This window comes from Leptodactylus fuscus, chromosome 2, assembly GCF_031893055.1.
Source record: "Leptodactylus fuscus isolate aLepFus1 chromosome 2, aLepFus1.hap2, whole genome shotgun sequence".
NCBI classification, from domain to species: Eukaryota; Metazoa; Chordata; class Amphibia; order Anura; family Leptodactylidae; genus Leptodactylus; species Leptodactylus fuscus.
The window spans coordinates 70,655,999-70,678,500 of record NC_134266.1 but is presented as its reverse complement, the minus strand read 5'-3'; positions in this window follow the sequence as shown (position 1 = coordinate 70,678,500).

Below are 22,502 nucleotides of genomic sequence, written 5' to 3'. Positions count from 1 at the left end.
TACAGTGCCATTGTCTGACTGGGAATTCAAAGAATATATTGGGGTTATAAATACCCTCATTTCTTGCTACTGCCATATAGTGCCAGTTTCTGACTGGTAATTCAAAGAATATATTGGGGTTACGTGCACCCACAATTTTTACTACTGGTATACAGTGCCATTGTCTGACTGGGAATTCAAAGAGTATATTGGGAATACAAATACCCTCATTTCTTGCTACTGCCATATAGTGCCAGTTTCTGACTGGGAATTCAAAGAATATATTGGGGTTACGTGCACCCACAATTTTTACTACTGGTATACAGTGCCATTGTCTGACTGGGAATTCAAAGAGTATATTGGGAATACAAATACCCTCATTTCTTGCTACTGCCATATAGTGCCAGTTTCTGACTGGGAATTCAAAGAATATATTGGGGTTACGTGCACCCACAATTTTTACTACTGGTATACAGTGCCATTGTCTGACTGGGAATTCAAAGAATATATTGGGGTTATAAATACCCTCATTTCTTGCTACTGCCATATAGTGCCAGTTTCTGACTGGTAATTCAAAGAATATATTGGGGTTACGTGCACCCACAATTTTTACTACTGGTATACAGTGCCATTGTCTGACTGGGAATTCAAAGAGTATATTGGGAATACAAATACCCTCATTTCTTGCTACTGCCATATAGTGCCAGTTTCTGACTGGGAATTCAAAGAATATATTGGGGTTACGTGCACCCACAATTTTTACTACTGGTATACAGTGCCATTGTCTGACTGGGAATTCAAAGAGTATATTGGGAATACAAATACCCTCATTTCTTGCTACTGCCATATAGTGCCAGTTTCTGACTGGGAATTCAAAGAATATATTGGGGTTACGTGCACCCACAATTTTTACTACTGGTATACAGTGCCATTGTCTGACTGGGAATTCAAAGAATATATTGGGGTTACGTGCACCCACAATTTTTACTACTGGTATACAGTGCCATTGTCTGACTGGGAATTCAAAGAATATATTGGGGTTATAAATACCCTCATTTCTTGCTACTGCCATATAGTGCCATTGTCTGACTGGGAATTCAAAGAATATATTGGGGTTACGTGCACCCACAATTTTTACTACTGGTATACAGTGCCATTGTCTGACTGGGAATTCAAAGAGTATATTGGGAATACAAATACCCTCATTTCTTGCTACTGCCATATAGTGCCAGTGTCTGACTGGGAATTCAAAGAATATATTGGGGTTACGTGCACCCACAATTTTTACTACTGGTATACAGTGCCAATTTCTAACTAGGAATTCAAAATGCGCAAGGCTCCCGGAAAGGGACGTGGACGAGGCCGTGGGCGAGGTCGGGGGAATGGTTCTGGGGAGCAAGGTAGCAGTGAAGCCACAGGGCGTCCCGTGCCTACTCCTGTGGGGCAGCAAGCATTGCGCCACTCCACAGTGCCAGGGTTGCTTGCCACATTAACTAAACTGCAGGGTACAAACCTTAGTAGGCCCGAGAACCAGGAACAGGTCTTGCAATGGCTGTCAGAGAACGCTTACAGCACATTGTCCAGCAGCCAGTCAGACTCTGCCTCCTCTCCTCCTATTACCCAACAGTCTTGTCTTCCTTCCTCCCAAAATTCCGAAGCTTTACAGAACAATAACCCAAACTGTCCCTGCTCCCCAGAGCTGTTCTCCGCTCCTTTCATTGTCCCTCAACCTGCCTCTCCACGTCACGATTCCACGAACCTAACAGAGGAGCATCTGTGTCCAGATGCTCAAACACTAGAGTCTCCTCCATCTCCGTTCGATTTGGTGGTGGATGACCAGCAACCCACCCTCATCGACGATGATGTGACGCAGTTGCCATCAGGGCATCCAGTTGACCGGCGCATTGTGCGGGAGGAGGAGATGAGACAGGAGTTGGAAGAGGAAGTGGTGGATGATGAGGACACTGACCCGACCTGGACAGGGGGATGTCAAGCGGGGAAAGTAGTGTGGATGTTGAGGCAGGTGCAGCACCAAAAAGGGTAGCTAGAGGCAGAGGCAGAGGTCAGCAGCTTAGGCGAAGCCAGGCCACACCCGGAATCTCCCAAGATGTTCCAGTTCGTACCCAGCCCCGAAAAACTCCCACCTCGAGGGCACGTTTCTCGAAGGTGTGGAGTTTTTTCAAGGAATGCGCCGAGGACAGATATAGTGTTGTCTGCACAATTTGCCTCTCGAAATTGATTAGGGGCTCTGAGAAGAGCAACCTGTCCACCACTTCAATGCGCCGTCATTTGGAATCCAAGCACTGGAATCAGTGGCAGGCAGCAACGGCAGGACAAAGGCCGCCTGCCGTTCACGCCACTGCCACTGCCTCTGCCACTGCCTCTGCCACTGCCACTGCTGACTGTGCTGGCGATGCACTCCAGAGGACGAGCCAGGACACCACTTCATCTGCCTCCGCCACTTTGTTGACTTCTACCTCATCCTCCCCTGGTCCTGTCTTATCTCCTTCTCCTGCACCATCAAAGGCACCATCAGGCGTTTCTTTACAACAACCCACCATCTCTCAGACATTGGAGCGGCGGCAGAAATACACTGCTAACCACCCACACGCGCAAGCCTTGAACGCCAACATCGCTAAACTGCTGGCCCAGGAGATGTTGGCGTTCCGGCTTGTTGAAACTCCCGCCTTCCTGGACCTGATGGCAACTGCGGCACCTCGCTATGCCGTCCCTAGCCGTCACTACTTCTCCCGGTGTGCCGTCCCCGCCTTGCACCAGCACGTGTCACTCAATATCAGGCGGGCCCTTAGTTCCGCGCTTTGCACAAAGGTCCACTTGACCACCGACGCGTGGACAAGTGCATGCGGACAGGGACGCTACATTTCACTGACGGCACACTGGGTGAATGTAGTTGAGGCTGGGACTGCTTCCCAAACTGGCCCGGTGTACCTCGTCTCCCCGCCTAACATTCCTGGCAGGGACACGAGAAGAACACCCCCCTCCTCCTCCTCCTCTACCGCCTCCTCCTCCGCCACCGCCTCCTCCTCCGCCACCGCCTCCTCCTCCGCTGTTAGATTGACCCCAGCTACGAGTTGGAAACGTTGCAGCACTGGCGTTGGTAGACGTCAGCAGGCTGTGCTGAAGCTGATCAGCTTGGGGGACAGACAGCACACTGCCTCCGAGGTGAGGGATGCCCTCCTCGATGAGACGGCAATATGGTTTGAGCCGCTGCACCTGGGCCCAGGCATGGTCGTTTGTGATAACGGCCGGAACCTGGTAGCAGCTCTGGAGCTTGCCGGACTCCAACATGTTCCATGCCTGGCCCACGTCTTCAACCTAGTGGTGCAACGTTTCCTAAAGAGCTACCCCAATGTTCCAGAGCTACTGGTGAAAGTGCGGCGCATGTGCGCCCACTTTCGCAAGTCGACAGTAGCCGCTGCTAGCTTAAAATCTCTCCAGCAACGCCTGCATGTGCCACAACACCGGCTTTTGTGCGACGTCCCCACACGCTGGAACTCAACGTTTCAGATGTTGAATAGAGTGGTTGAGCAGCAGAGACCTTTGATGGAATACCAGCTACAAAACCCTAGGGTGCCACAAAGTCAGCTGCCTCAGTTTCACATCCATGAGTGGCCATGGATGAGAGACCTTTGTGACATCCTACGGGTCTTTGAGGAGTCCACAAGGAGGGTGAGCTCTGAGGATGCGATGGTGAGCCTTACAATCCCGCTCTTGTGTGTTCTGAGAGAATCCCTGATTGACATCAGGGATAACTCAGATCACACAGAGGAGTTAGGGATAGCATCCGATCCGTCACAGCTGGAGAGTAGGTCCACACATCTGTCCGCTTCACTGCGTTTAATGGAGGAGGAGGAGGAGGAGGAGGAGGAAGAAGAGTTGTCCGATGATGTGATGGTGATACAGGAGGCTTCCGGGCAACTTCGAATCGTCCCATTGTTGCAGCGCGGATGGGTAGACATGGAGGATGAGGAGGAAATGGAGATTGAACTTTCCGGTGGGGCCAGAGGAGTCATGCCAACTAACACTGTGGCAGACATGGCTGAGTTCATGTTGGGGTGCTTTACAACCGACAAGCGTATTGTCAAAATCATGGAGGACAACCAGTACTGGATCTTTGCTATCCTTGACCCCCGGTATAAAAACAACATCTCGTCTTTTATTCCGGTAGAGGGGAGGGCCAATCGCATCAATGCTTGCCACAGGCAATTGGTGCAGAATATGATGGAGATGTTTCCAGCATGTGACGTTGGCGGCAGGGAGGGCAGTTCCTCCAGTAGGCAACCAAGTTCTCACCGGTCCACACAAACGAGGGGCACACTGTCTAAGGTCTGGGACACCTTGATGGCACCCCCTCGCCAAAGTGCCGCCACGGAGGGTCCTAGTGTCACCAGGCGTGAGAAGTATAGGCGCATGTTGCGGGAATACCTTTCCGACCACAGCCCTGTCCTCTCCGACCCCTCTGCGCCCTACACGTATTGGGTGTCGAAGTTGGACCTGTGGCTTGAACTTGCCCTATATGCCTTGGAGGTGCTGTCCTGTCCTGCCGCCAGCGTCCTATCTGAGAGGGTGTTCAGTGCAGCCGGTGGCATCATCACTGACAAGCGCACCCGTCTGTCAGCTGAGAGTGCCGACCGGCTCACTTTGATAAAAATGAACCACCACTGGGTAGAGCCGTCATTTTTGTGCCCACCTGTGTAAAGCACCCCAACATGAAACTCCATGTCTGTACTCAACCTCTCCAATTCCTCCGCATCCTCATACTCATCCACCATAAGCGTTGCACAATTCTGCTAATACTAGGCTCCCTCCACCCTGATTTCCCCCAACTCTGCTGGTTAGAGGCTCCCTCCACCCTGATTTCCACCAACTCTGCTGGTTAGAGGCTCCCTCCACCATGAATTTGCCCAAACTGGGCTGTTTAGAGGCTCCCTCCACCATGAATTTGCCCAAACTGGGCTGTTTAGAGGCTCCCTCCACCATGAATTGGTCCAAACTGGGTTTTTTAGAGGCTCCCTCCACCATGAATTGGTCCAAACTGGGCTGGTTAGAGGCTCCCTTCACCATGAATTTGCCCAAACTGGGCTGTTTAGAGGCTCCCTCCACCATGAATTGGTCCAAACTGGGCTGGTTAGAGGCTCCCTCCACCATTAATTGGTCCAAACTGGGCTGGTTAGAGGCTCCCTCCACCATTAATTGGTCCAAACTGGGCTGGTTAGAGGCTCCCTCCACCATGAATTGGTCCAAACTGGGTTTTTTAGAGGCTCCCTCCACCATGAATTGGTCCAAACTTGGCTGTTTAGAGGCTCCCTCCACCATGAATTGGTCCAAACTGGGCTGGTTAGAGGCTCCCTCCACCATTAATTGGTCCAAACTGGGCTGGTTAGAGGCTCCCTCCACCATGAATTTGCCCAAACTGGGCTGTTTAGAGGCTCCCTCCACCATGAATTTGCCCAAACTGGGCTGTTTAGAGGCTCCCTCCACCATGAATTGGTCCAAACTGGGTTTTTTAGAGGCTCCCTCCACCATGAATTGGTCCAAACTGGGCTGGTTAGAGGCTCCCTCCACCATTAATTGGTCCAAACTGGGGTGGTTAGAGGCTCCCTCCACCATTAATTGGTCCAAACTGGGCTGGTTAGAGGCTCCCTCCACCATTAATTGGTCCAAACTGGGCTGGTTAGAGGCTCCCTCCACCATTAATTGGTCCAAACTGGGCTGTTTAGAGGCTCCCTCCACCATGAATTGGTCCAAACTGGGCTGGTTAGAGGCTCCCTCCACCATGAATTTGCCCAAACTGGGCTGTTTAGAGGCTCCCTCCACCATGAATTGGTCCAAACTGGGTTTTTTAGAGGCTCCCTCCACCATGAATTTGCCCAAACTGGGCTGGTTAGAGGCTCCCTCCACCATGAATTGGTCCAAGCTGGGTTTTTTAGAGGCTCCCTCCACCATGAATTTGCCCAAACTGGGCTGGTTAGAGGCTCCCTCCACCATGAATTGGTCCAAGCTGGGTTTTTTAGAGGCTCCCTCCACCATGAATTTGCCCAAACTGGGCTGGTTAGAGGCTCCCTCCACCATGAATTGGTCCAAACTGGGCTGGTTAGAGGCTCCCTCCACCATGAATTTGCCCAAACTGGGCTGTTTAGAGGCTCCCTCCACCATTAATTGGTCCAAACTGGGCTGGTTAGAGGCTTCCTCCACCATGAATTTGCCCAAACTGGGCTGTTTAGAGGCTCCCTCCACCATGAATTGGTCCAAACTGGGTTTTTTAGAGGCTCCCTCCACCATGAATTTGCCCAAACTGGGCTGTTTAGAGGCTCCCTCCACCATGAATTGGTCCAAACTGGGCTGGTTAGAGGCTCCCTCCACCATGAATTGGTCCAAACTGGGCTGGTTAGAGGCTCCCTCCACCATTAATTGGTCCAAACTGGGCTGGTTAGAGGCTCCCTCCACCATGAATTGGTCCAAACTGGGTTTTTTAGAGGCTCCCTCCACCATGAATTTGCCCAAACTGGGCTGTTTAGAGGCTCCCTCCACCATGAATTGGTCCAAACTGGGCTGGTTAGAGGCTCCCTCCACCATTAATTGGTCCAAACTGGGCTGGTTAGAGGCTCCCTCCACCATGAATTGGTCCAAACTGGGCTGGTTAGAGGCTCCCTCCACCATGAATTTGCCCAAACTGGGCTGTTTAGAGGCTCCCTCCACCATTAATTGGTCCAAACTGGGCTGGTTAGAGGCTCCCTCCACCATGAATTTGCCCAAACTGGGCTGTTTAGAGGCTCCCTCCACCATGAATTGGTCCAAACTGGGTTTTTTAGAGGCTCCCTCCACCATTAATTGGTCCAAACTGGGCTGGTTAGAGGCTCCCTCCACCATGAATTGGTCCAAACTGGGCTGGTTAGAGGCTCCCTCCACCATGAATTTGCCCAAACTGGGCTGTTTAGAGGCTCCCTCCACCATTAATTGGTCCAAACTGGGCTGGTTAGAGGCTCCCTCCACCATGAATTTGCCCAAACTGGGCTGTTTAGAGGCTCCCTCCACCATGAATTGGTCCAAACTGGGTTTTTTAGAGGCTCCCTCCACCATGAATTGGTCCAAACTGGGCTGGTTAGAGGCTCCCTCCACCATGAATTTCCCAAAACTTGGCTGTTTAGAGGCTCCCTCCACCATGAATTGGTCCAAACTGGGCTGGTTAGAGGCTCCCTCCACCATGAATTTCCCAAAACTTGGCTGTTTAGAGGCTCCCTCCACCATGAATTGGTCCAAACTGGGCTGGTTAGAGGCTCCCTCCACCATTAATTGGTCCAAACTGGGCTGGTTAGAGGCTCCCTCCACCATGAATTGGTCCAAACTGGGTTTTTTAGAGGCTCCCTCCACCATGAATTTGCCCAAACTGGGCTGTTTAGAGGCTCCCTCCACCATGAATTGGTCCAAACTGGGCTGGTTAGAGGCTCCCTCCACCATTAATTGGTCCAAACTGGGCTGGTTAGAGGCTCCCTCCACCATTAATTGGTCCAAACTGGGCTGGTTAGAGGCTCCCTCCACCATGAATTTGCCCAAACTGGGCTGGTTAGAGGCTCCCTCCACCATGAATTGGTCCAAACTGGGTTTTTTAGAGGCTCCCTCCACCATGAATTTGCCCAAACTGGGCTGGTTAGAGGCTCCCTCCACCATGAATTGGTCCAAACTGGGGTTTTTAGAGGCTCCCTCCACCATGAATTTGCCCAAACTGGGGTGTTTAGAGGCTCCCTCCACCATGAATTTGCCCAAACTCTGCTGGTTAGAGGCTCAATCCACCCTGATTTTCAAAACAAATGTTGGTGCCAACCTCAACTTACTACAAGGGCCAAATTCACTGCTGGTGACAAGCTCTCCTCACTGCAAGTGCCAAATACACATGTTTCAAGGTGTTTTCCTACTGTCAGAGAGGTGGTATTGAGTGTGTAAAGTGTGTAGTTGTTAGGCTGTGATGTTGGGGTAATAGAGGGTCTTTGGTGTGTTAGATGCCCCCAGACATGCTTCCCCTGCTGTCCCAGTGTCATTCCAGAGGTGTTGGCATCATTTCCTGGGGTGTCATAGTGGACTTGGTGACCCTCCAGACACGGATTTGGGTTTCCCCCTTAACGAGTATCTGTTCCCCATAGACTATAATGGGGTTCGAAACCCGTTCGAACACACGAACATTGAGCGGCTGTTCGAATCGAATTTCGAACCTCGAACATTTTAGTGTTCGCTCATCTCTAATTATAAACATTAGAAAGTTCCCATAGCAAGTACCACCTTCCTGGGAACAAGGAGATTAAGGCTGAGTTCACACAGGGTTTTATGGTCTGGAATTTGACGTGGAGGCCACTCCAGATTAGGCCCAAATGAATTGGCCTTGTAGGGAGGCAGTGTCTTCAGGTGGACGTCCGTGGCTGAACCGGTCACGGCATCCGCCTGAAAAATGAGCATGTCGCTTCTTCTTTCTGGGAGCCAGAACAGACAGCTCGCGGAAAAACGAAATGACCCGCATCCATTGATTTCAATGGGAACTGTTTTTTTGGTCAAGATTTTGAGATGGATTCTGTCTCAAAATCATGAACAAAAAACTGCTTGTGAACTCAGACTTACACTCCATCCATACACATCAAGACTGTCCAAACAGAGTAAAAAAAAAAAACACTTGTTCATTGTGTCAAAGGGACTTTTATAGGGAGACTCGGCATTCTATTGTTTGTGACTATTTTCTTATTCTGAACTAAACTTAACCCATTGTGTGCTGCCTGAAGGATATGAATGAATTTCAAATTGTCCCACAAAAATAAACCCTCATATAGGTCTGTGAATGGAAAATGTAAAAAGTTATTGGGGAGTAAAAAAATAAAACAAAATTGAATGCAGTGCGAAAATATTAATGCTTTGAAATGCAGCTGTATCGCAGTGTTTTATGCCTGTCAACTGGTCTATCTTTTGTTCCATCTATTGGAAACTTTCGATTCCATTATAAGGGGATGCTGATGGAGAGAAGCTGGAATGGTAACAAAGAGATGGATTAATATTTTGTATTTTGTATTCCATTTATGAGAAGGTGAAAAGCAAAGTACTGGAGTCCTGAAATATCAGCCCAATATTCCAGACATATGTGTGCTCCAGTGCAGATCTGGAATGGGTTTCAGCCCCTGGTCCTGAGGCTCTTTACTGGCCCATAAAAGGTTGCAGAGCTTGCACTTCAGGCTCTCAGGACAGCAGCAATTGTTTTATTCATTAGGTCATCTTTGCCCTACTTTTTGGCTGAATATTTGGTTTCTACAAAAACTAACAATATTGCAGTTACTACTAGTACAATATACAGTGTGAAAAATAACCACTTGCCTTGTCGACAGCAGTCAACAACCTGCAAAACCATGTCATCATAACACCAGAATGTGCTTACATTGTGGTATGAACAGTCTCCGAAAATCATATTGTTATCCCTGATTCTGTCTACTGTATATACTATTGTTATCTGTCTATATACTACTTACTGTTATCTGTCTATATACTACTTACTGTTATCTGTCTATATTCTACTCTTATCTGTCTATATACTACAGTTACAATACTATAAACTAATGCTATTTTCATACTGCAATTTACTGGACCATGATGAAAGAGTACGCTATGCACGTGGTTCACAGACCATGAACATTTCTTCTTCACATTAGCTGTGTAACCTTTCAAGGGAAAGCCCTGCTTTTATCTTGCTCCAAGACAGTGTATCTGAGTTTGCTTATCTGGTACCCTCTATGCCCATTCTCAATCATTGTGAAGGGTATCTAGAGATGATCTTACGTTTCTTTCTTCTAACAAAGATATATTGCTTTTTTATTGTCCTCTTTTGCAACCTCCTTCAGCCACTCTGGCAAGTGGCATCTATCTAATCATCAGCCCTAAAAGAGGGAATTGTGAAATTGTTTTGTCCCAAAGAGGAAATCAATTGGTTTTGAGTGGTGTCTTTGAACTCTTTGAAGGAGAGCCATGGCAGGAGTCCACTGCTTTTTTTTCTATGTTTCAGTGACCCGTGATCATGTGGTGAGAGGTCTCTGGCTCTGTACACTAGAGAAAAGAGTCTCCTGCCTCATGCAGTCTTCTGATGTTTTCCAATGCTCAGTGTGGTTTCCTTCTACTGACGGTCTGTGTTAATAGGATCAGCGCTAGCAACAATGTATGACTAGAGAAGAAAGGCTAAGGGTATAATTCATTTTCAATCACCATAGATTGCGTGAACATACTATGTTATTTAACATTTTCTAAAATTGAGTATGGTGTGGTATGGCAGAAAGTTTAGATAAAATGTCAGAAAGAGGCATAAACAACAGTTCTGTAACATTTTTGACACTTTAATGGTTGCCAATAGTCTACAATAGAGGCTGCCGGAATAATTGTGCAGCTGCAGGTGGCTGTCAGAGACAACAGGATACTCTGTAGCGATGGCAGAAAGTGTTGCTGCTTGGTTTATTGGTCTCAGAAATTGTGATCATTGTGAAAGCAGACATATCATACAGCCCTGTCATAGATATTAGAAACCACCTCCCTTGCTAACAATTTTAGTAGCACTAGCCCCAACGCAACTCCCCTAACTACATGTTATATAACAAAATAAAACTCAGAATAAGGATTCATTTCTTTGTGGAGTGGATATGTAACACAGCTTCAAAATTTCTCTGGTATTTAACTTCTTAACGTCAAAACCAAACTTTATTGCTAAATCAATGGTACCTTTAAGTGGGCGGGCAGCCTATCATGGACCCACTGTGCTACAAAACTGGTTTTGGCTTGGGCCAACTCTAAATACCTTATCCTAGAAGACTCTCCAGTCTTTAAAGTTACCTCCAGTTACAACAACTTTTTAGAATTAAATAGTACAGGTGTAACATCTATGCTTGTTCGGGTCTCTGCGCCACCCTCCGCTCGCATGCTGCGGTTCAGGAGGCATGTTCAGTTTGATTCTTTGCTTACAGTTTTTTGTTGCTCTGTGTGAACATTGTTCTATTACCTATCCTCTGTAATTGAATTTCTACCACAGCCGTCTCCTGCACCTTGTTTCCCTCTGTTCTTCAAATAGTTAATCTTAGCTTTGTCGGTGTGATTGACAGCCTGTCTACCAATCAAGTCTGGGGCAGGTCCTGGACTTACTATATACTGGTCATCACCACCCTGTGACTTTGTCCTCGCTAGCTTCCTTCTTCTCCTACTATTGTATTTTTGACTTTTGGCTTGCCTTGTGACTACTCTTTTGGTTTACAATTTTGAACTGCTTTGTCTCTTTGGCTTTGACCCTTGGCTTGCTGACTCTTCTTCTCTGTTGTTTGTTTTGTCTTGTTCTGTGTACACTTATTGAGAGAAAGGACCATCATCAAGTTTCTCCTGTCACTAGGACAGTGTGGCAAGTAGGTAGGGATAGGGGCTAGGTCAAGTTTAGAGCTCACTGTCTCTGTCTTTCTCTTCTTCCATTTTTCCAGCAGCAGCACTAGGGAATTGCACAACTAGCAGTTCCTTTACAACAGGTTAATTTATTAAACTTTGTTATATATTATTAAAGAAATATGTTTTCTTCTTCACTTTGTAGGTAGCTACTTTCTCCTTATTAGTCTATGAAGAGGGGAGAGGGTATAGAAAGAACACTCAAATAATTTCCACTTTTACACTCTGCTTTTTCTGAACAGCTAGGTTGTAGATAAGAGGCTGTGATAGCACAAAATAAGTCAATGAATCAAGTAACCAGGGAGCAGGAGTATTCCACTCAACCCCTCCCTGCTCCATACAGTTGTATGTGTGAAGCTGAAGAGTGAAATAGATATAATGTAAACACATACTCAGAAGGAAGATAGGTGGCAGGAAAACAGCTCTCCTTAATAAAATATATTAAAAAGTTTATTTTTATTTTGAAATGCATTATTGATTTATGAAAAGTTGCTTAAAAACAAAAGAACAAAACAAAACACAGGTGCATGACTACAGGACCAGTACCAGATGTATATAGCAGGAAACCCAGGAACCAAACAAGTACCAGAGGTATATAGTAGAAATATTAAAGGCCAAACAAGTACCACAGGTGTATAGCAGGAGGCCCAGAGCCAAACTGAGATAAAAAAACAGACAGACTGCAGGTCACATGATAAGAAATAGGATACATGACAACTGGATCAGTCTGATGCTTTAACTCAATAGTAGCTTTCTATCACCAACAAAGCATTTTATTCACAGCAATATATGTCAGCACTTCTTTCCATTGTCTGTTTCTGAGTGAGTCTCTACTAGACCCCACAGAAGGGAAAACTGATAATAACTACACAATTTAAGTCACATAATGACTAGAGATGAGCGAACAGTAAAATGTTCGAGATTCGTTTCGAGTAGCCCCTCAATATTCGACTACTCGAATTGAATATCGAACCCCATTATAGTCTATGGGGGGAAAATGCTCGTTTCAGGGGTAGGCAACGTTCGATCAAATTACACTTACCAAGTCCACGAGTGAGGGTCGGGCTGGATACTCCGAGAAGTCTTCTCCATGCAGTGTCCCGTGGCGTCTTCCGGCTCCGAATTCACTCTGCCAGGCATCGGGCCTGGGCAGAGCTGACTGTGCATGTCTGCACTACAAGCGGGCATGCGCAGTCGGCTCTGCCCATGCCCGATGCCTGGCAGAGTGAATGAAGAGCCGGAAGATGCCGCGGGGAAGCTGCACGGAGAAGACTTCTAAAGGTAGGAGAAGAACCAGCGATGATTGGCCGACTGTATAGCATTCAGCTAATCAATGCTGGTTCTGCATCCAACTTTTCCATTCGAATAGCGAGTGGTACTCGATCGAGTACGAGTATTTCGAATACCGTAGTATTCGATCGAATACCTACTCTATCAAGTACTACTCGCTCATCTCTAATAATGACAAGAAATAGTCTATGCACACATAATGCATATCCTGAAAAGTCAAATGAGACAACAGGAGCTCTTGTTTTGTTTTTTGTTTTTGTTTTTTACAATATATAACTATGTTAAAGATATTCCAATTTTCTGTATCTTTTTTTTTTTTTTTTTTCAATTTTCTGTATCTTATGGCTCCTTTGGTAGGCAATTTTTGTAGGAAAAAAAAAAACATAGAAAATAAAGCAATGTCCATGGCAACCAATCAGATTCCAGGAGATATTATTCTGCGTTTGTCTGAAAATGAAAGTAATAAAATTAATGGTTGCTATGGCAACACGTCTAGTTTTCCTTTTTGTTAGTTTATTTAATTAAACTCTGTACTTTCTAAGCTTTCAAGTTTAGATATTTTACAAGTATCCCTACTTTTAGATGTATAGGTTGAAAAATGAGAACCAAGAGTCCCAGCTTTGTTCTAGGCAACTGGAGGCTAATTTGGTATCTTTATGTCAGGACTATTGTAATGTGAGAACCAGCGATAAGTTATACGTACTTCAGCAGTTTAGATGTATCTCATCCATCTACCTGTTTCTCTAATCTGCTTTCATTTGTAAATGTTTGATAATGTTACTGCTATTTCCTTCCTCAAAACTACATCACAGATGTGGAGTAAATGTATAAACTGAGTTACAATGAAAGGGCTTGAGCGGTGCTTGACAGCATGTGGAAAACCGCACGATGGAAAAAAAGATAATAAATGCAACAGCTAGACACTTCAATTATTGATGAATAATGTCCCACTGCGCTCGAAGGTCATGGTGCAAACACTGTGACCTTTATCCTGTGCAGTATACCAATGATCAACTTATTTGGCCAGTGCTTTATAAAGTGTTAGTTATTTGATTTTAGGCCTCATGCACATGGCAGAGTTATGACTATAAGGCAGGGGTGTATCTAGGAAAGACTGGGCCCCCCACACACAATGTAATGTTTCCTCGTCCCCTTTACTGGCCCCACACACTATAATGCCTCTTTACTGGTCCCCACACAATGTATTGCCCATTTTCTGGCCTGCACGCACTATACTGCCTATTTTACTATCCCTTATACAATAATTCCCTCCATTACTGATCCACACACAGTAACTGCCCACTTTATTGGCCCCTATAAAATATATTGCCCATTTTCTGGCCCCCACACATGCTACCAATGTTACTGTCCCTCACATAGTAATTGCCTCCTTTACTGGTCCACACATAGTAACTCTCCCCTTTATTGGCCCCCATACAATGTACTGACTCCATTATTGGCCCCCACATAGTAATTTCTCTGTTTACTGGTGCCAATTCACTTAAATGGCCCCCATACAGTAACTAACCACTTTACTGGCCCCCACAAATTGACTTATTGAATTATTCTAGCAGGTAGCTTCTGATATTTACTTCTTTCGCATTCCTACTCCTCCCCATGGTCTCCTTCACTTTGGCTTTAGCCTTTTCTTGTATATTACATCTGGAAACTAAACAACGCTGGGAAAGGACATCTGGACTTTGGTCAGTGTTAGGACGCCAAAGTGGAGGAGCCAGTGGCGGACAGAACCCCTAATGTCACAGGACCTACAGAAGACATTGTCAATTGTACTGGATTATAATATGGCCTTTTTGGGTGGCCGCTAGGAGCTTGAGTCTCCTGAGAGACCTATGACCAGCCAAATCTGTCACTTTAACAACTTTAGAGTTGGCCTGCAGTGACAATAGAATGTTACATGTTTCTGTTAATACATGTATAACTGCAACTAATCTTCCCATAAGCAGTGGTAGCATCATAGTGTGGGCAGTGCGTGCTTTCTCCTGGCATAGCAAGGCAGCCTGCTGATTTTTCACCCCTGCCCTCTTTCACCCCATGACCATTACAAATAAAACTGCCTTCATCTTGCCTTTAGTGCATGTTGTATGTATTGCATGCACAGTGTATAAACCCAATCTAACCTGAATTGATTCAGATGAGCATTCTTTTATACTGTATGCTCATTCAGCTGATAATTATCCCATTTAAAGGAGTTATCCAGTTTCTGCTATTTATTGCTTATCATTAGGCTAAGCCATCTGCAAATCAGATGTACTGGAACAATACTGCTATGAGTATTGTTTGCATGCTCATTCCCTTTGTAAACTGTAGCAGCAGGTATTGGTATTGCACCATTGTCTCTTGAAGTCTATGGGCAACACTGAAGTACCTACATCTGCTGCTAAGTTGGTACAGCAAGTGAGCAGCTTAGCTCTTGGCATGTAAAGAGTACTGGCAGACACGCTGTTTCGGTACAGCCATGGAACGCCCACAAATCTAATATTAATGGCCTATTCTAAGGATAGGCCATCAACACAGAAACTGCAGAAACTACTTGATGACAAGGCCATAATCTGTCTTTGTGTTACTTTGATTTTTTACTCCCTGTCTTCTAAAAGCCATAACTACTTTATTTTTCCTATCACAGAGTCATATTAGGGCCAATTTTTTTAGGATAAATTGCACATTTTAGTGGTACCATCCTATATAATGTATGAGGAAGCTATAAAAAAAATTCAGAATGGAGTGGAATTGGGGAAAAAAAAACAATTTTAATTCCAATTTTTGGGAACTGAAGCTGCAAAAAACAACAATTCAGCCATTTAGATTTTTTTATGCTATGGCATTCACCATATAAGAAAAGTGTTTTTATATTTTAATACCTGATGCATTTTCTGACTTGGGGATGCCAAATGTCTTTGTATTTATTTTTGTTTCTTTCTATTTTTATGTGATGTATCATACTATTGTAAATCTTTAGGAAGCCCCCAGGTGCCATGGTACTGGAACTACTGGCGGGAGAGTTTGTCCATTACTGAATGTCAAATATTAAGTAAAAGTAACCACCCAAATGGCATGGCGCATTTTAAACCTCTCAGTTTAGTTCCAGGGCAGGTGCCATATTTAAACCCCAGACATTTGTTGTAATAGTATGGTGCATGTCTTTTTTGAGCCCAGGGCCGAAGGTAGTCTTAATCCACCGCTTTTACATAGTTAAGCCTTAGTTGTCCATAACAATCAATCATAGCACAGATTTCATTTCTAATAGTGCTCTTGCAAAAGTGAAAGTTGTGCTGTGATTGGTTGCTATGGTCTACAGTGTTTCTTTTAGACAGTTTAATACATCTATCTCTATAATACGGAATTCAATGGAGAATGCAATTTTTGTTTTGAATACATATTGTATAAGTCAATTAGTAAGAACCGACAGTTGCTTCCTGTTGCAAACACATAGATGGATGTAAGCACTAATCTGCTTCCCACTGACGCGGGATCTAAGGGATACCCTGCTATTCATCCTTGATTCACACAAAGAAATATCCAGCTTGCCATAGGATACTAGAGGTGGAGCTTCTGGTTCCAAGAATAGTCATGGACATACTCATGATAGGCCACTGGATAAGACAGGCACATAGTTAGGAACAGAGCCAAAGATCTGAAAGAATAGAGTAACAGGTACTATGCAGACCAGCCAAAAAACAAGGCATCATCAGGAACAAGGCTAGGCTCTGTAACAGAATCAGGAATAAACACAATGGTAAAAGCATGGGAAGAAAAGCCAGGACAAGATAAACCACAACTAGCAGACAAAGCAAGGCAAGGCCATTCCCCTTTCCCCTCTCCTTCAATTTCTTCTGCAAGTGCTGTTGGTTTAGTACTGACACCACAATGGATGTGAAGCAGCATAGCTAAGGCCTGAACAACAGTACTGTGATGAAGACCAGGAGTCGGAGCATTGGAAAAAGAAAGCGTCTTGTTTCCTAGCAATCAGATGAATCCAGCGACAGAAGGACAAGGAGAGTCTCCAACATTTCCATATGCTATGGAGATACAGTATGATCCCACAGAATGCTATGGGTGATATGTCATCATTCAGCTTTCCCTTTCTTTTATCCTTATGTATGTTTTTCCAGGCCGGCCTATAAACACAGGTCTAGCAAACCTATCAGACATATTTGTATAATTCTTCTGAAACGTCCAGAAAGCTTCTTAAAAAGGCATCACCTCTTGGAGTCCTGGAAAGTTGGAAAAATCTTCTAGGTTCTTTGTCATTTCAGACATAATGTGGACATGTTATGTTGCCATAAAGTCATAAAGAAGGGCTGTGTCCACCATAAATGGGACATGTCACACTAAAGAGAGAATATCATGTCTCCAAAATAGTTGTTGCTTCAATCAATTGTATCCCATTTTTTCTCCCTAACACGTAGGAATAGCCTTAAGAAAGTCTTCTCAGGCCACTGATTTGTAGATATCCTGGTTTTCATCTGTATGTAAATGAGTTTTCTTGCAGCACTGAGGGTGGTCCCCAGCACTCAAACAGCACTGGGGGCGTCCCCAATGCTACGAGAAAACTCTCCAGCGCTGGCCTCTGTCGTCTTCTGGCACACCCATGTCTTCTTCCATTGGCTACTTCTGGATTTAAAATTAATTCATGCACAGTCGCATGTTTACAGTCATTTTCTTGTGGATCCTTACAGAGAACGCATGAATTTTAAATCCAGTAGAAGCCGACAGAAGAAGACATCGTGAGGAGGCATGCCAGAAGAAGACAGAGGCCAGTGCTGGAGAGTTTTCTCGCAGCACTGGGGATGTCCCCCGTGTCATGAGACAACTCATTTACATACTGAAGAATACCGTGATATCTACAGAATGGCGGCCTGGTGAGGACTTCTAAAGGTAGGAGAAGAATAACCTTTCTTAAACCTATTCCTACGTGTTGGGGAGAAAAAAATGGGATTCAAATGATTGAATCTCTTTAAAATGCTGAAATGCTTCTTCCTTATCCTGTGCTCTGAAAATAAGAAACATCTAACACAAGATAAATATAGATTTCCAGGAATGTCTACATACTTGTAAGATGCTGAATCAGAAAAGGCATATATGTGAAAATAGAGTACTCTCTTTTCCCCTTAAGAGCCGCATTTCTATGGAAGGAGAAAGACAGTACTAAGGGGCACATGCTACAGAAGATCAAAAAAACAAAATAGGAGAGTCACTACTGGAGCCGGCCCTATGTTACGGGCACAATAAAGGAGGATTCTTGAAAGGATTCTGTTGCCACAATTTTCTTTGGAGAAAGTATACCCATCCATCATTCACTGAAGTCCGATCACTTGCTAAATCTGATGTCGTGATTTGCTATGTAAATCTCCATTTTGATATGAATAACAATATTATGACAACCACATCCAGTATTATTAGGACAATAAATGACCGTGTTAGTCGAAGTGTTAATAAGTTATAAATATAAAAAATAATAGCTATTTGAAATATGATCTAAACATATACATCCTATTAATATTATAAATGTGAAAGTTTGTGGGTTTGTGAGTTTTGGATGTTCGGATGTTTGTTCCTCAATCACGCAAAACCCGCTCGACCGATTTGGCTGAAAGTTTCCACAAACATAGTTAATACACCCGATTGCGCAATAGGCTACTTTTCATCACAATAGCGCACATACGTTTGTGCCAGGACCCCCACAAAACCCAAACTCACACCACCATCTCTGCAATCTCACACACTTTGGACCATAGCAAGCCACAAAATTCATATTTCCCTCTACAGCCTCGCCCCTAACCCCACACAATCACATATACATATACTTTACCACTTTGCCCCTCACCTTAACGACACTCCAGGAGGCGCTCTATAACGCTCCGGAGCAGCCATGTTTGCCGACCCCCACCGCTCTGACAATCCGCGACACCGCCCACCCATGTCAATACCCCTAGGCGGTCTAATAAATGCAAAAAAAAAGTTTTAAAAAAGTTAAAAAAAAATAAAAACAAATAAAACGGATTAAATATTCAAATCACCCCCCTTTCCCTAGAACACATATAAAAGTAGTTAAAAACTGTGAACCACATACATGTTAGGTATCCCCACGTCCAAAATCGCCCGCTCTACAAAGCTATACAAATATTTTTCCTGTTTGGTAAACGCCGTAGCGGGAAAAATGGTCAAAAGTGCCAAACCGCCGTTTTTTCACTGTTTTGATTCTGATAAAAATTTGAATAAAAAGTGATCAAAGCAATAACATTTCCTGAAAATAGTAGAACTACAAAGTACACCCGGTCCCGCAAAAAAAGACGCCCTATACATCCCCGTACACGGACGTATAAAAAAGTTACGGCTGTCGGAATATGGCGACTTTTCACAAAAAAATTTTTTTAACATAGTTTTGGCTTTTTTAAAGGGGTCAAAATGTAAATAAAACCATATAAATTTGGTATCCCCGGAATCGTAACGAAACACAGAATACAGGGGACATGTCAGTTTGGTTGCACAGTGAACGCCGTAAAACCAAAGCCCGTAAGAAAGTCACAGAAATGCATTTTTTCTTCAAATCCACCCCATTCTGAATTTTTTCCCTGCTTCCCAGTACATTATATAGAATAAATAATGGTGGCATCATGAAGAAAAATTTGTCCCAGAAAAATTAAGACCTCATATGACTCTGGGAACGGAGAAATAAAAAAGTTATGGGCTTTAGAAGGAGGGGAGTCAAAAACGAAAAACCAAAATCAAAAAATGCCATCGGCGGGAAAGGGTTAACTTCAAATACTTCAGTCCCAAAGTCACTATGTAAAGTTTCTCACAACACCGTATATATAGCAGCTCAAATACAAATTAACTTCAACACAAAAGTCTCACGTATTCTCTGAATTACAGCAAAAACAAGATACAAAGTTACATTTCATATCCCATACCTTATACACACTACGAAAACCTTACCCACCCCTGTATATACCCACTGCTACAATCACCGCAGACGAAGTCGCGGGTACCAGCTAGTAAGTACATATAAATTAACCAACTGAATGAGGGTTCAGTCACACCGGGGCCCAGGAGCCTTAGGGGGCCATAAGCACTGACATCAGTATTGAGATTACAGCTTCCATCTGGCCCATAAGCCAAGGAGACCCACAGATTCCCCTAACCACACTAAGGTGGATTAAACTCCTTAGCACCTGAGCCCTAGTGCGATTGCACACTCTCAAGTTATGCTCCTGTCCGTAACCATCACTATCAATTAATTCAATGTAGGGATGATGTAGGGACAAAAGATTGCACCAGGCCCACAAGACTTTAGATATGTCACTGTATATGGTGATTCATTTAAACTATCTCTACAATCTTAGGCCTCATGCACATGCACTGTCAGTGTTTTATCACAGCTAGCACACTATGGCCTCATACACTTGCCCAGGTATTATCATGAGCCAGTGTATGGGAACTTGAGCCCAAGGCAAAATTCAGGACAGATCTTATATCTGCTCATTTTGCAGTCCATGCTCACAGAAGTTTATTAATGGGTCGTATGTATGAGATCTACAATTTAGATACTCCAGAATGTCCTATAGCTCATTTATCAGCTGTTTGGGACACTTTCTGACACTTGAGTGTATGCTTTACCTAGCAAAAGGTTGGACTCAGGGAGAAAGGGAAGGATTATTCCAAAATGGGGCAACTTAAAATGTGACACCATACACCAAAAATGCAGAAACTAAGCCAACTAATAGGTGGTGTACACAGCAGTTTTTTGAGCTGTATTAATGCTGTTACATAGATTTATTAAACATTTGTGCAATTGTGGCATTATTTGTGCCTGGCATTTTTCAATTTTGCTACGCATTGTGTGCTTATGTGGAGTTAGTGTTTTAGACACCATTATGAATTCCAATTCTCTTTAAATTTCACCAAAAGATCACAATTTTGCTTCCGTCCCTCGGTGGAATAGAAAGTAAGAAAGTACTATTGATAAATTCATTGAATCACATGAGATAAATTTATCAAAGGCAAAACTCCATTACAGCAAAACGAGGCATCTCCAGGACTTCCAGCTCCATAAAATATTTTACAAAAGGATGATTTTATTATAGGAAAACTGCAGAAGTGCTGAGAATATGTGAGGCTGAAGGACTTTCATTTGACAAGTGCAGGGAAGGATGAAGTAGTTGAAGGAAGTGGTGAAGGACCTGTTACCATCAAGTAACTGGTCCAAAGTGGAATGGAGAAGTGGACAAAAGTGGTGAAGGAGCTCTGTGATATCAACATTGTGTGACCAGTTCAAAGCAGGATGGAGCAGTGGTGGAAGTGGTGAAGGACATGTACGGTGTCACCAACCTGTGTAATGTTACCATCATGACCAGTGCAGAGAGGGATGGAGCAGAGGAAAAAGCAGTGGAAGACCAATGTGATGTCACCATAATGTGATCAGTAAAGAGAGGGATGGGCCAGTGTAAAGAGTTGGTGAAGGACCAATTTTTATTTTGAAAATCCCTGCATTGTTGAAGGCTTTGGCAGAATTATTATGAGGCCCACTCCTCCTCATAAACCTGGCACATCCTCTAGCGGGTCATGCACCTGCACTGGGGCTGCAAATGGAGTTGGGAAATTGGTCAGTATTAATGATGCCCTCTATGCTGAGAAATACAGTACCATCAGTTTGGTGTCTGATTGGCTCCCAATTTATTCAGCAGCAGGACAATCATCTCAAACATAGGGAAATGTCATTAAAAACTATCTTTAGTGTAAAGAAAGCAGAGTCTTGGAAGAGATGATATGGCCACCAAAGAGCCATGATCTCAACATCATTAAGTCTGTCTGGAATTACATGAAGAGACAGAATGATTTGAGCAAGCATCCACAGAAGATCTTTGGTTAGTTTTCCAAGATGTTTGCTGAGTTTCTTCAAAAACTGTGTGTAAGTGTGCCAAGAAGAATTGATGCTGTTTTGAAGACAATGGCCGGTCACTCCAAATATTGAGTTCATTTAGATTTCTCTCTTGTTCATTCACTTCATTTTGTTAATTGTCAAAAATAAACTCTTATCATTGCTATTTCTAAAAGTATTCTTACTTTGCAGCACATTTTCCACACCTGCGTAGAACTTTTTCATGGTACTGTATAGTTTCATGAGGCACCACCGAGCAGTTAGCTGACCATGAAAGATTCATCTGAACATGAAAAACTGCATCATCATTTGCTGTTGACTTATGAAGCAGGAGAAATGTGGAGGATTTTGGAGCAGGGTCTGGTTATGTAGAGTAGCAGTTTTTGCAGTGATCTCCACTGAGGGTCAGGCTAACTAACCTGTTGTCTGGTGGTGTTGGCAATTTACATAATTGGAGATGGTGATGGTGTGAGCAGCAAAAGCTGCTTGGTTAAAAAGTGACCTCTCAAGCCCTAATGTTTAGATTGTATTCTTTAGTAGGGACCTGACTACCAGTACAATCTACTGTTGATCTAGCACAGAGAGATATAGCACCTTTACCATATGATAGACAGAAAAATGCAATTAAACTGTGGTGTTTGGCGGATTGTTTCTGTCCATTTCTAAATTTAGACTTGATTTTAAAGCGATTATTTTATAAATGCAAACCTCTTTGCTCTGGACATTGACAAGTCATTAAAATTTCTTTTCAGATATAGCTGAGAAATTGGACCCAGTCATCACCATTATATATGCATGATGAATAATTATTCTTATAATCATTTACTGGGCCATCCAATCCCTTTCATAGTGTTCCAAAGAGTAATAATGAGTT